This window comes from Anser brachyrhynchus (assembly GCF_964034855.1).
Source record: "Anser brachyrhynchus genome assembly, chromosome: 6".
In the NCBI taxonomy this organism is placed as follows: domain Eukaryota; kingdom Metazoa; phylum Chordata; class Aves; order Anseriformes; family Anatidae; genus Anser; species Anser brachyrhynchus.
The window spans coordinates 11062641-11075299 of NC_137700.1; the positions used below are offsets into that span (position 1 = coordinate 11062641).

Below are 12659 nucleotides of genomic sequence, written 5' to 3' on the forward strand. Positions count from 1 at the left end.
TAGTGCTCTATTTAAAAGCAGGCTTAGTTTGTTAACCTGGGAGCAGACAGTTGCACACCAGCTAATGGTTTAATGGGAGCTCCCACCTGGTGCCTGTTCTCTCTGTGCACTGATCTCGATGTGACCCAGTCATCTTGGGTGGAGGGACAGGGACGTGGAGGGGTAATAGGATCAGCTGACATCTACACACGTTGTAAGTATTAACCTACAGACACCGGAGGTTCTGCGGTACCTTACTGTAGTAGAGTGTAATGCATCATCACTTTTCCTTTTAGAGAATTACGTGTTTAATTTGTAGCTTCTATTTTGACACTATCTGTTAAGCTATAAATAAAGCTTGACTACAACAACGATGGCCTTCAGGCTACCTTCTGACTGTAAATTCACAATTGTTGGTTTTGACTTGTCATTTTCATGCTGTGTACCATGGATGGTGTTGAAGAAAAGAACTTATAGAAATGTGGGTTCAGTGCTTAGAGTACTGATCGGTCTAATTTAAGATTGCCGACCTTAAAATAATCAGGCACCAGAAGCCAGGCCCATAGGATCGTTTAAAACAGTGCTAAGGTCGTCTTTGTAAGAGCTGGCTTTTGGGGCTTGTTGAGGGTTCATACTTTCAAGTTTTACCCACAGTCACAAGCGCTAGAAACTCCCTGAATAAACAGAGATGCTGTTACTATCAGTTGCATTAAGGAGTTGGGTCTTCAGTGTGTATGTGAAAATAGTACTAGACGTAGCTCCGGGACTCTGTACTTGTTTCTGTTCCGTGCTCTGTGGTGGTGGCTGCAGTTTGGCGAGGGAGCCCCATTGTGCTGCAGCCTGGGGGACGCCCTCCCCAAAGCAGGCTGCTGGCAATGCTGTGCCCCTGTTTGTCAACCTGTCCAACGTCTCGTGGCTTTCCCCCAAATGAAGCACGGACTGTGTGGGTTAAAATTTCTGGTTCTCAAATTGTTCATGTCCAGAAACCGCGCTGAGAGCTTGAAGGGCAATTGTTGGGTTTAAAACCTGTTCCCCCTTCCACTGCTGTTAGTCCAAAACAGGCAGATGCAGCAGGCTTTTTGGAGATGCTGAAAAAACTGGCTGCTCTAAGGGGGAAAATTGCTGGCTGGGAAAAAATACAGGGTGAGAAAGGTGTAGTTGGATTTACCTCCTTGGCATTTTGGCAATAAAAAGTGAAGTTGCTGAATTTGTATTAATATACTTGTTGTGCATTTAAATACCTGTCAGAAGGCTTTGTGATCTATGGGTACTACTTCTATCTTCACTCACAAATCAGCGGATGTCCCCAGGACTGTTGGACATCCATCCTTTTGAGGCATTTATGAATAAACAGTTCTGCCTGTCGTAATTTTGGTTGGTCAAGTCCCCCTGAATTGCTGCACTCTGTGCGGTTGTGCTAACACTTAAATACTGCCTGTGAGGAGGTTTGATTAAAATTGCATCTCTAGGTGCACGCTAAATACCTCTGATATCTCACCTACAAACAGCAGTAGAATTGTTGGTAAGAATGACAGCTGCAGGCAATAAATGAGGACAGTAATAGAAGGCTCAGTGCTGGGTAGAGCATCATAAATCATGAGGCAAGAGCAGCGAGAGCGCTGACAAATCGGCGAGCAGCTGCAAACAGCACTTTCCAGGTAAGAATTACTGCGCTCGCTCCTGATAACTGCTCAGAAACCACCTCTTCCTCGTACGTGGGCGACTTCCCCGCTGCACGGCCGCTCGCGCTGGTGCAGTCGGTCGAGCTCGAGTGTTTTTGCCTGGGAACGGGGAGTGTTTCGCCTGGTGTCATCTCCGTACTGTGTGCCGAGCCTTTGTTTTCGTCCCGGGCGTGTGCCAGTGCGAGCTGTTCCTTTCTAGGAGGAATATCCTAATGCTTTTTGCAGCTGATGAGCTGTTTTATTTAGTTTCCTCGGAGACTTTGAAGAAGTGTTTTTTGGAAGGTGGAGATAAGGGGATGTGTTTGGCTGGTTTTAAGCTAGCTTGCTTTGTTAGCCCGTGCTTTGGGGCAGATGGGAGGAGCCTGTATGCTCCTAAACAAAATAAAAAAGTAAAAATCTGGAATAGTACAGTTCAAGTAAAGGAGATAACGATCTAGTCACCCGGAAAAAAATCTTACTCTTGCACTGTTAGAGAAATGAAAAGTATTTTAATGGAATAACGATAGGAAACAGATGGCAAAGGGCTAGCGACTGAAATGTTTTTGAACACTAAAAAATAAGTGTCAAACACATGTGCCATATTTTAATTATAGCTGAAAGCATCACGTGGCAGAACGCTTTCAAATTCTGAAGTCTTTTATGTTAATATTCAACCTTAATTTCTATTTTTTTGGTTACTGGGCATTATTCTTGGTAAATTCAAGCCTTGGGAGGGTTTGGCGGTCACAAGTTCCTGCCGCGAGCGCCGAGCCTCCAGAAGGGCGTTGCAGTTGGCGCACGTTCATGGCCGTGTGAGCGCGGGGTCTCAGAAGACTGCCTTCTGGATGCGTACGCTGTCACTTGGCTTGGCGTGAGAAGTGGGTAATGCACGCGGGCTGCTGCTGCTCGCGACCAGGATGCAGGCAGAGCAGCTAGGGCGGCGCGGTGTTGGGTGCCCTCGGGGTCACCGCCCTAGGAGCTGCGCACACACTCGAAATGCAGCATCTTGTGCACAGCGGGAGCCTTTGTGGGCGCTGCTGCTGCTGCAGGTTTGCTGGCATGAGGTGTGCCTGGTGGGGCTGTGCTTGTGTCCGCAGGTGCTCGGGGTGGAGATTGTGGTTTTAACGCGCTGCGCTTATGGTTGGACAGCAGCTGTCCTCCTCCGAGGCTTTAAGTAGTGTACTTAAAGCATACAAATAAAGCGTTCCCAGGAGATGGTCCTTTAAACAACAGTATTTACATTATTATTTACATATATGGTAATCATGGGTCTACGTAAAGCTGTAGGTCCCACTTACAGCACACACACATGTATGTACGTACGGCCCCAGAACAGCCAGCGCCAGGCTGTTTCCATGATTAGCTGGTCTTGTTTTGAAAGGCTTTCCTGCCCCGATGTTTGCTCCCGTTAAGGTCACTGGTTGTGTGACTCACGGTCAGTAGGATCAGGTCACTGACTGGGTAAAGGGCTTTGTTTTTTGGGGGAGTGTTTTTAGCCTTTGCATCGCCCTCCCCCCGCCCCAATTAAGGTTAATTATCAGCTGAGGTAGCTGCTGTTGACACGGCTGGCTGCACTGCGCCCAGCCCGTGCGCTGACCAAGGGCCACGCTGGGAACGCAGGAGGCAGGTTGGTGGGGGGCCAAAACCCCCCCAGCTCAGCTGTCCAGGCTTCCCCCGTGGTCTGAAGTCACCTTCCAGTTCCCCCAAGCAACAAAAAGCATTTACACACACCAAAACAAATTGTTTTTCCAGGAACAAATGCATGTTTTTCTTCTACAGAAAAATCTTCAAAAGTTAACAGCCGTCCCAGAGAAGTTATTTTTCTATGTTCCTGTGGCATTTAGGTAACATACATCGTGCGTTCAAACGCAAGTCTTTGTGCATTTTTGTTGAAGTTTTGCTGAACTTCCATCCTCCCTTGATTTAATGCTGAAATTGCTGAAGGGTGCCATTCATCTGGCTGGTGGCACGGTGATTTTTAGAAAACAAGCGGGAGGACATGTACCTGATGGAGCTCTGTTCCTAGCAGCACAGGACTTTGGCCAGGTTGTCCCCAGCATGGCCACATCCTGCCCTTGCCGAGTCCCCATGCTGACAGGAGCCACAGAGGGGAGGTGTGTGAGTGCCCAGCCGGGTCCCATCTGTGTCATTTGTTGTGTCCTCTGGAAGATGGCGAGAAGCAGTGTGTCTTGGAGATGGTGCTGGCCATGCCATCAGCACAGGGTCACTGGGCACCAGGAAGGGAGGGTGACAAGTGAGCAAGGGGCCATCGCTACCAGATGTGCAGTGGCTTGAGCATGGGGCAGCATGCAGAACTGTTTTCCTCAGTTGTTTCTCCTGGCCAGGAGTAAGCAATATTGTTAATATTGTGGGAGCTGTACCGTGATGCCCAGTACAAGCACTGTACTCTGTGAGAAGGACGGGTGATCAGTGCTTCCATCGTCAGGCTGTGGCTTGGCCTCGTTGGGACTGCTTCAGCCTCTGGTTCCCTGCTGCACGTTACTCCCATCCATACGCTGCGTTAGCATCAGTGTTTGTACAGGTGTGCGATGAATCAGACTGCTGAGCTGATGGAGAAAACAAAAACCTTCTTGCGTTTCTGTGCAGGTTCTCCTTCCTTGCCCCCACCTCTTGGTTCCCTGCTCTTTTTCCCCGTGTGGACGTGCAGGTCATGGTGTGAGCATGGCACAGGTGGCAAAGCTGCGTGGGGCTGGGGAGGAGCACTTGAACTGCTGTTCCTGCCTTGGGAAGTCAAATGGATCCCCAGCCTCACAATTAGCTGAAAATAATAAATAAAAAAAATATATAAAAATAAAAATAAAAATAATAAAATAAAAAATACTCAAAAATAGATTGGGTCAAGTGATATTGTGATTTGCATAAACTTACATTCTTGTTAGTGCTAGAGCATCTGTTGCTGGGGGCAGGTAGGCGCTCACTAAATGGGGACACAAATTACCTGTGACCTTCTCTGCTTTGGCCACCACTTGGCCTCTGGTAGTACAGCCCTGGGAACTGGCCGGCGGTCCCAAAACCAAGAACCAAGTCAGTGAAGAGAACTTAGCTCTTCTGATACTGCCTGTGCCAGGCACCGGCCAGCTCCTAGGTCGAGCTGGTGACTTGGGAGGCTGGACATCTCCGCTGTCTCCAGCGAAGCGAGGTAATCCTGGAAACGCTCGGCCTCGGCTGTGTCTTTGGCTCATGGGCACCTGGGGAGTGCGGCAGGGCCAGGGCAGCCTGCTCTGGAGAGGAGCAGAAAGGTCTGCAGAGGGTGCCTCCAGGTGCCACGGACTGTGGAAGCCCTAATGTGGATCTTATGCAACATGGGATCCCCTCCCCCTCTTTTGTCTGTATGAACTGCTCTTCTACTGAAATGGATGGCTTCCTTTTCTGTCAGAGCAGGTCATGGGAACTGCGCACTGTAGAGCTGGCAGGAGGTAGCACTAACCTCGACACCCATCCTCCCCTAGGTTTGGTATGCCTCTGGGATGCCTCCAGCACACCCGTCCGTGGCGGATAAAACCACAGTATATTGTCAGAAAGCGCACGGTGAGGTCTGAGCCAGGCTCCCCTGTGCAGAGCTGAAGCATTCGCACTGGGACCCGCTCTTCCCAGGGCAGAGGCCCGGTGGCAGCAGCCCCTGGCCACCTGCTCCTGCCTCATGGCTGGGACACGGCTGCAGGACCATGCAGGAGTGGTCCCGTTCCTGCAACGTGCAGGGACCGGGGCTCCTGGGCACCGCAGCGATACAGATAACCCTGGCTGATAAAGCTTGACTAGCTGCCAGTGGTGACTTTAAATTATTATTCCTTAAGTTCCCGAAGGAACATGGCGTGCCGTATTTTATGCTCCCTGCTCTTAGTGTTATTTTGTAGCTCAGCGTGGGGTTTTGGCTCTCAGGCCAGCTCACGAGTGGCCCCATTGCTTGGGTAATTGCAGAGTATATCGCTCTGGTTGTAGGTGTATGTGTGTCATCTGCGGGGTGCCTCACGGTCCCGGAGGCCTACACATCCCCCTTGATTGCTCAGTGCGTGTTAGTGGAGGGGCTTCTCACTTGTTAGGCGTCATATGAAGGAGGGGACACAGACCTGTGCAATGGAAATGTATAAAACAGCTGTCTTCATCAGCTTCCAGAGGAAACTTGCCCAAGTAAAATGAATAAAAGCAAGTGAGAACCTTAAGCTGGCCACTATTTCTATGTATGTAACCAGGGACACTTTAAGCAATCTCAGTGAAGTGTTCTGGTACACTGATAACGCCTGAAGTTAGCAAGTACGCGTGCGTGCAGGTGACCTGGCTCTGCGCCTTGTCCCTACACAGCGAGCAGACTCTTGCTGTTTGAGGTACAGCATGGCGTAAAGAGCTTGGTGAAGAAAATCACGCTCAAATAGGAGTACAGCTGGTAACTTTCTATGCAGACGTTCAGTACTGCCAGCCTTGATTTATAAAATAATTTTAAAAATATCACTTTGAAAGTTTTGAAAGTCGAAATAATTCTAATTCTCAGCAAAAAATTAAATTTACTCAAACTCTATTTGTGAATATCTTCATGTCTCGCTTTTATTTGTATATCAAAATTTTGTTTTGATTGGGAAAAAAAGGAGAATTCTTCAAAAATACTTTTTTCTATACAGTGGCTGAGTCTTGAAAATGCCTAAAACAGGTCTCTATCCCATAAAGTGCAATGCATGCTATTTCTGAAAATCTGTCATTTTCCACAAATATGAAGTGAGCCATCCAAAAAACTCCAAATGCTTTGAAGTCTTTAGAGTTTGTTTATTTGTAGGGCTTTTCTGAAAACTAAGGGCATGGATTCATTTTTATTTTTTGCAGAGGTCTTGCTTTTTCCTTTCCTGATTGGTACTTATATTCTGAACAAATCACCGTACTGAAATCATGCTATGTGTCAGTAGATTGAGAGTAACATAGCATGAGCTTCTGCCATAAATATTCATGGTGATATTTTGTGACTATATCTGAGGATATTTTACTGAAATTGTGTTGTTTTACATCTTTGTCATTATTCCATTCAACTCTCATAGCATATTATTAAAGCCAGTTTGTGTACAGACACTTGATTTTCCTTCTTTTGTCTTATCCAGAGTAAGAGATTGTTTGCATCCATTAATGTCATGTTAGGGACTCCAGGGCTGGAGTTTGATGGGATGCTGTTTTCTGATGGCTATAGGAGCTCTGCGGATTTCAGAAATTAATGGTGAGACTTCAGTGTATTACAAGTTAATAAAAACTTACAGCAGGCTTTATTTATATTGAAGCGCAAAATAGATACTGAGTTTTCTTTTTAAGAGTAAATTGTTTGGGGGATTATGACAGTTAGTGAATCACTCTGCCAGGCTTTGTGGTTTTAAAGCCAGAATGCGAACACTCGGGAGCATTTTTTCTGTCCTATTTCACTATCAAAGGCTGTACACAAACAGAGGAAACTGGCAGATGAGCTGGTCTATGGGAGGAAATAGTTAAAGTAGCTAAGCACTGGTGCTATCAAATGCATAAACAAACCTATAAAAGTAACTTTCAGGTCAACATTGTTAACTCACTATTTTAAAACATTTCTTACAACTGATGCTGAAGAGGGAAGAGGCTAGGAAGTATGATATTTAAACGGACCAAGCCTGCTTTCTAATACTGGGAAGTTGATGAGCATGCCTTGATTTTGGTGCTCAGCATTGCAAAAGTCTTTGGGGCGATGAAGACCAGGTTTAGCACTGCTTTGCTATTAGGATCCAGGAGGAAGTGCTGCTGCTCATGCTCCCAAAACTGCTTTTGTATCTTTCCAGTTTTTAATCATTGTGAATAACACTTCTATTAGTCTACCAAAGTTTTATTTTTTTCAAGTCTGAAACGGTCGCTGTCTGTATAGGTCAAGGATTTATCCATGTGCAGTGTCATGGAAATCTCCACGAAGGGTGCATGAGCTGCCTCGTTGCAAACTCCTACTTAAGCTTTTTGTAGGAAAAAGATAAAAAAATTGGTTTACAGCATCTAGGTAGACTGCTCAAATTCATCTGTGTGAGATTTCAGAATGTGTACAGGTATTGAAGCTCTAGTCTAGCTCTTTGACGATGTGTTTGCAGAATGCTAACCACTTAAAAGCAGCTTGGGGTTTTGGGTTTTGGATTTCCATGTTGCTCCTCCTCTGTTTGCAAGCCAGGCAATGCAGGATAGGGCTAATGCATGAAACTGAGAAAGCAGCTCCCTTCCTTGACCCCAGCCACTCGAGAACCAGGTGATGCAGTGAGCGCAAGGAAGGAAAATCAAAGTCACAATCCTGTAAATATTTATGTACATAGTTAAGGTTAGACATAAAAATGGTTATTTGAACTTAGTTGAACTCCTTGCACATAAAGTTAAGAATGTGTGTAAATATTTGCAGTCTGGAACCTATTTCAGGTTTCTAAAATATTTAAAGTACTTTTGAAAATACGTTTTTTATTAAAAATACTGCAAAGCCCCGTGCTGCAACAAGATGTGTTCAGAGAACGCAAACCTGGCCACATGCATGATTCCTTCCAGCAGCAGCAGCAGCAGCAGGCCAGGTAACAGCCGGTTTCCAGACCCGTGCTTGTCTCTTTTCGAACTACTGGGGCGCTCTCGGCAAGAGTTAAGTGTTCGGTTGGAGGGCAGGAGGTTTGGCTTTGGGTCACTGAACTCAGGGCTGCGGTTGTCTGATTCAGCTAATTCTTCCCCTGCAGACTTCTCAAGTAACTTTGAACAGATTGCTTAGGCTCCAAGTGCCTGCCTGTCCCAGTAATAAAATGGGGTTAATTATGCAATCTTTCTTCCAACTTTTGCCTGGACTTCCCCTGTTTTGGTGCAGAAGCTAGTTTCAAAGCAGTATTGTTAGATGAGTAAATGGAGAACTCACTAGATGTGCAGGTGCTTGACTACCTGGAAATGTGAAAGATGGGGCTCATCGTGTTTCTGTAGGGTCTCATAAGCACAGTGTATGTCAGTCCTCTCGAGAGCTGTGACTTTTACTTATTTTTTTAGCTCCTGGTACAAAGGAAGCAGTGCTGTCCTAGCAACCTGCTGTCTTCATTTGTGCTTTGAGTGCATTTTGTGTGTGTGTACAGACGTATATTTTTTAGTAGCGAGCAGCTGCGGACATGTGCATGCCAGCCATGTGCCGACGCTGTGCCGGCTCCAGCTCTCGCCCACCCGCCCACTTTCCTTCCTTCCTTCCGTGGAGAACTGGCAAACAAACGGCAGCCTCGGTGCCTGTGCTGCTCAGGCAACGGCCCGCCGGGGGGGCTGGATGGGGGAGAACATTTGGATGCCAGATCAGTGTCTCATTAAGCGTTTCTTTAGCGTATTTTACAAGTCTGCGGACAAACAGTAGTTAAGACTCAGATGAAGAAAAATTTATATGCTCCCTGCAGGAAAGGGGGCTCGGGCTGGGCACTGCTGCTGCACCCAGGCTTGTCCCACGCTGTTGCTGGAGGTGCTGCAGCGTGCCCAAACAACCTGGCAGGCGGGAGGGGCGGCTGGCTCTGCCCAGGATCAGTTTTGAAACCCCAATTCAATTAATTGACTGCTTTCTACTCGGAGATGAGGTTTAGCAGCACAGAGTACAAAATGCAGGAGCAAGTCTGAAATCAGGCTGAATTTACCCCCAAACTGTTTTAATGAATGGTAGTTTTGCCAAGTCATATGACTGAGTCAGCTGACTTCAATGGTGTTTTTAAGTGAGTGTTAGAGGAGGCATTAAGCTTATGTTTCCTCATTGCTGCTGCTGTGTTTTTACCATATTAGGGTCTTAATGTTTTCATTTATTTTTTCCACAAACAAGATGACCTTGGCAGCCAGTGACCTGCTTGTAGTCTCTGGCATGGTGGTGGTGCGGTGGGGGCACTCCTTAAACCCGTTCAGTATTGCCGTGCTGGGGTAGGAGGTAGCCCACACCAGCTGTGAGGAGGGAGGGATTGGAAGCGCCATCTAGGAGGAACAGGGTGCTAGTTTTGGGGGCCTGATGCTATGGCAGGGGGGACAAGCAGCTGGTCCCCCATTTGGCTGCATTTTGCTGCACAGCTGGAAGCCGAGTGGGTTTGCTCTAGTGGGGAAAGCCAGCCCTGGCACCCCTGTAACTGCAGGGTGCAGACAGGCAAGGGGCTGCCTCGGGTGCCTTAGAGCAAACAAATGGTTAAATGTGGGCCTGTGTCTTCTATATATGAAAAAGACGTAAATAAGTAGCGCCAGGCCTTGCTGACCCACATCGCAATTGCTGGCCAGAGAAATACTCAGCGTGCTTGGGCTGCACATACTTGGCGCTGTGCGCTGCCTCTGTGTGTTGCAGCTGCCGTGCCGCAGTTGCAAGCTTAATGAATAAAACTGACGTACAGAGCTCTTAGGTGTAGGTTTATTTTTATTTTCGCTGTTTTTGTGGGGTAAGGGAGAAATTAGTTGTGCCTTTTTAATCCGGGATTGCCATGCAAAGAGGGTTTGTGTGAGAACTGCAATGGTGCCTTGGGAGGATTGCCTGACTCTCTGAAGTTGCTTGGTCTGTTTCCCCTCTGTGTAGACCATGAGGGGTGCATGGGTGGGTGAAAAAACTCCTAGTGTGGGTCTGTGGGTTCCTGCTCTTGCCTTTGCAGTTGGCTGTGAGGCTGTGACCATGCGAGCAGCAATTTTATTTACCTTGGTCTGCTTTCAGCCTGTCGCAGTAGATCGGTTTCACTTGTCGCTTTGTAAATCATTATATAGGATTAGGCCTTTTACCAGCTTTTAAGAATTCTGCAGTCATTTTAAGGACTTTCCCCCTGCCTGGCTCAGCCAAGCGGCGGCGTTCCTCCTTGCAGAAATGACGCTGTGCGTGATGAGGAGGAAATGCTCCCTGGAAGGCGACCGACATTTTCAAAAGTGCTGTTCCACAAAGGAGACTTTGAACTGTGCTAAGCCTTTAAAAGTTGAATAATATTTTGAATGTTACTGTTCTAATGTTTTCCTATTGTCATGGGAGACTTGGATCGAGTCCCAGGGTTGTGGTTAACTTTGCCTCCAACTCTTAGGCCTTATTTATTACTGCTGAGGAGATGAACTTAAAGCTATTTCAGTCCTCTCTTTTTCAGCTCTTAAAATCAGTCTTAAGGTGTTCTAAGATTCTTTTTCTTAAACAAAAAAAGCTGAAAAGTGGCTGATTTTTTTTTTAAACTGAGGGATCCTGGTGAGGTGCTGCCTCCACGTGCTGCCAGGGTTGTTGCCTCATGCTGTGTAATGGCCGGGCCTGGCACGCTCCCCGGGGCATTTGGGAATACGAGTAATAAAGGTAGTTAGAAACACCATATGGAAAGATCAGACATGGTATACAGAGGCTAAAATTAGGCCCACCCAAGCAAAAGGTTTGCGTTTCTCCCAAGTATTTGCTTTTAATGACAACTTCAGTGTCCAAAGGCACAGGGCAGGTACACCGCAGCTGCTGGGGGAGAGAACGGGACTGACTGAGGCCTAGGTCTGGCACAGCTGAAAATGCATCAACTGGGCAAGCGTTGTTTGCCAAGCGTTCAGTGCTCCTGATTCTTCAGAGCTGTAGTTGGAAACTCTTCTGTGTTTACCTGACAAATGAAATATGAAAAATCTGTAAACGTTAGGGGAGGAGGTGGCCCAGAAGTTCAAAGAGGTGGGGGTTTAATTGGCAGAGGACACAACCCATGGTTGTGGTTTCCTTTAAAGTCAGGTGAGTCGTCTTCCATTTCACGGCCTCTTGAAGGGTACAGCTAGAGGATCAATTTCAGTGGGATGAGTTTTTTTAGGAAATCAAGTTGATAAATACTTTAAGGACACAGGCTCTGTAAGTTCTCAGAAAGCTGTCTGATGTATAATAAGTAACTTCATCATCCTCCTATGTGTTGGTCAAATCAGGACTTCCATTATTATGTCCCCCTCATGCACTGCCCTGTGCTTCTATTTGGCATAAGGTATGATTTATTTGACATAGGATAATCTGCATATGGTTGCCATGACGGTATTTGAACTTCTGCTTTGAGGATGCAGGGTCTAAGGCTTCCATTGGTCCGTGAAGTCTCCAAGGGCTCATTTTCCATTTATATATACTTCCTGTCCATCCCCAGGAGCCTAATTATTAATGTAATAATATGTAATAATGGCTTATCAGACCAGATTGTTGGTGTAACTTGCTTTTGCCATACATCAATGTATGTTAAAAGCATTTGTTGGTTTAAACTGCAAGCTCAGTATGCTTCTCTACTGAATAACTATTCCTTTTAGGCTTCTGAAGGAATAGAAATCCTTTTCTATTTAGCCATGTTAAGTGTGTGCTAAATGCAAAATAAAGGTAGTTTCATAGTTAGGTTTTTGGCCCAGGTAAAAAATGTAATAAATTAATCATGAGGCAGAGGAAGGGGAAGAACCTAATCAGATGCTAAAGAGACTTCATGAATATTAAGTACTTTCCACTTAAGCAGTCTTTTTAATAATGTGAAACATTAATAGCAGTATGATTGCATGCATCTACACCAGCTGTATAAGCGAGATAAAAGCCCCAGTTTAACGTGATTTTTATCAGCTTGCTCATGCTAGTGTTTGACTTACAGAAGAAGTCAATTTGCATGTTGGAAAACAGCTTTCTAACAAACAGAATCGGCTGTATGCACAAATAAATAGCCTAAGTGTCGCTTAATTCTTGATCTAGGGAATAATAGAGTAACTGGTGGTGGTTAGACTACTTCGGGTTTTTGTTCCCCTCCTCCCCCCTCCGTGGTGTTCAACCTTAGTGCCTAGAGTTGCACTTAGTGGTTCAAGAATAAACCTGTAAATGCATGTTGAATATTTTCTGGTAACTAATTATAGGAACTGTTTGTTCCCAAGTTAATGAATTCCCTATTAGAGTTGCCTGCGTTTAGCCTGTTACATGCGTTGCAAAATAATGATTGTGATTTTTTTTTTAATGTGTGTGCTGTAAATGTAAGTTGCGCCAGTAATGTAGAAGCTGTACTTGTGACTTTTCTCTACGCTGTCCATGGATGTTTAAATTTATGCCCATTC

The 12659-nt window shown here is 46.0% G+C and overlaps 1 protein-coding gene across 13 annotated transcripts in view; it reads left to right on the plus strand.

Annotated features, from left to right (window-relative positions):
• The window catches only part of ZMIZ1 (zinc finger MIZ-type containing 1), a 353591-nt gene that overhangs the window by 17305 nt on the left and 323627 nt on the right, over positions 1-12659 (plus strand). The window lies entirely within an intron of this gene.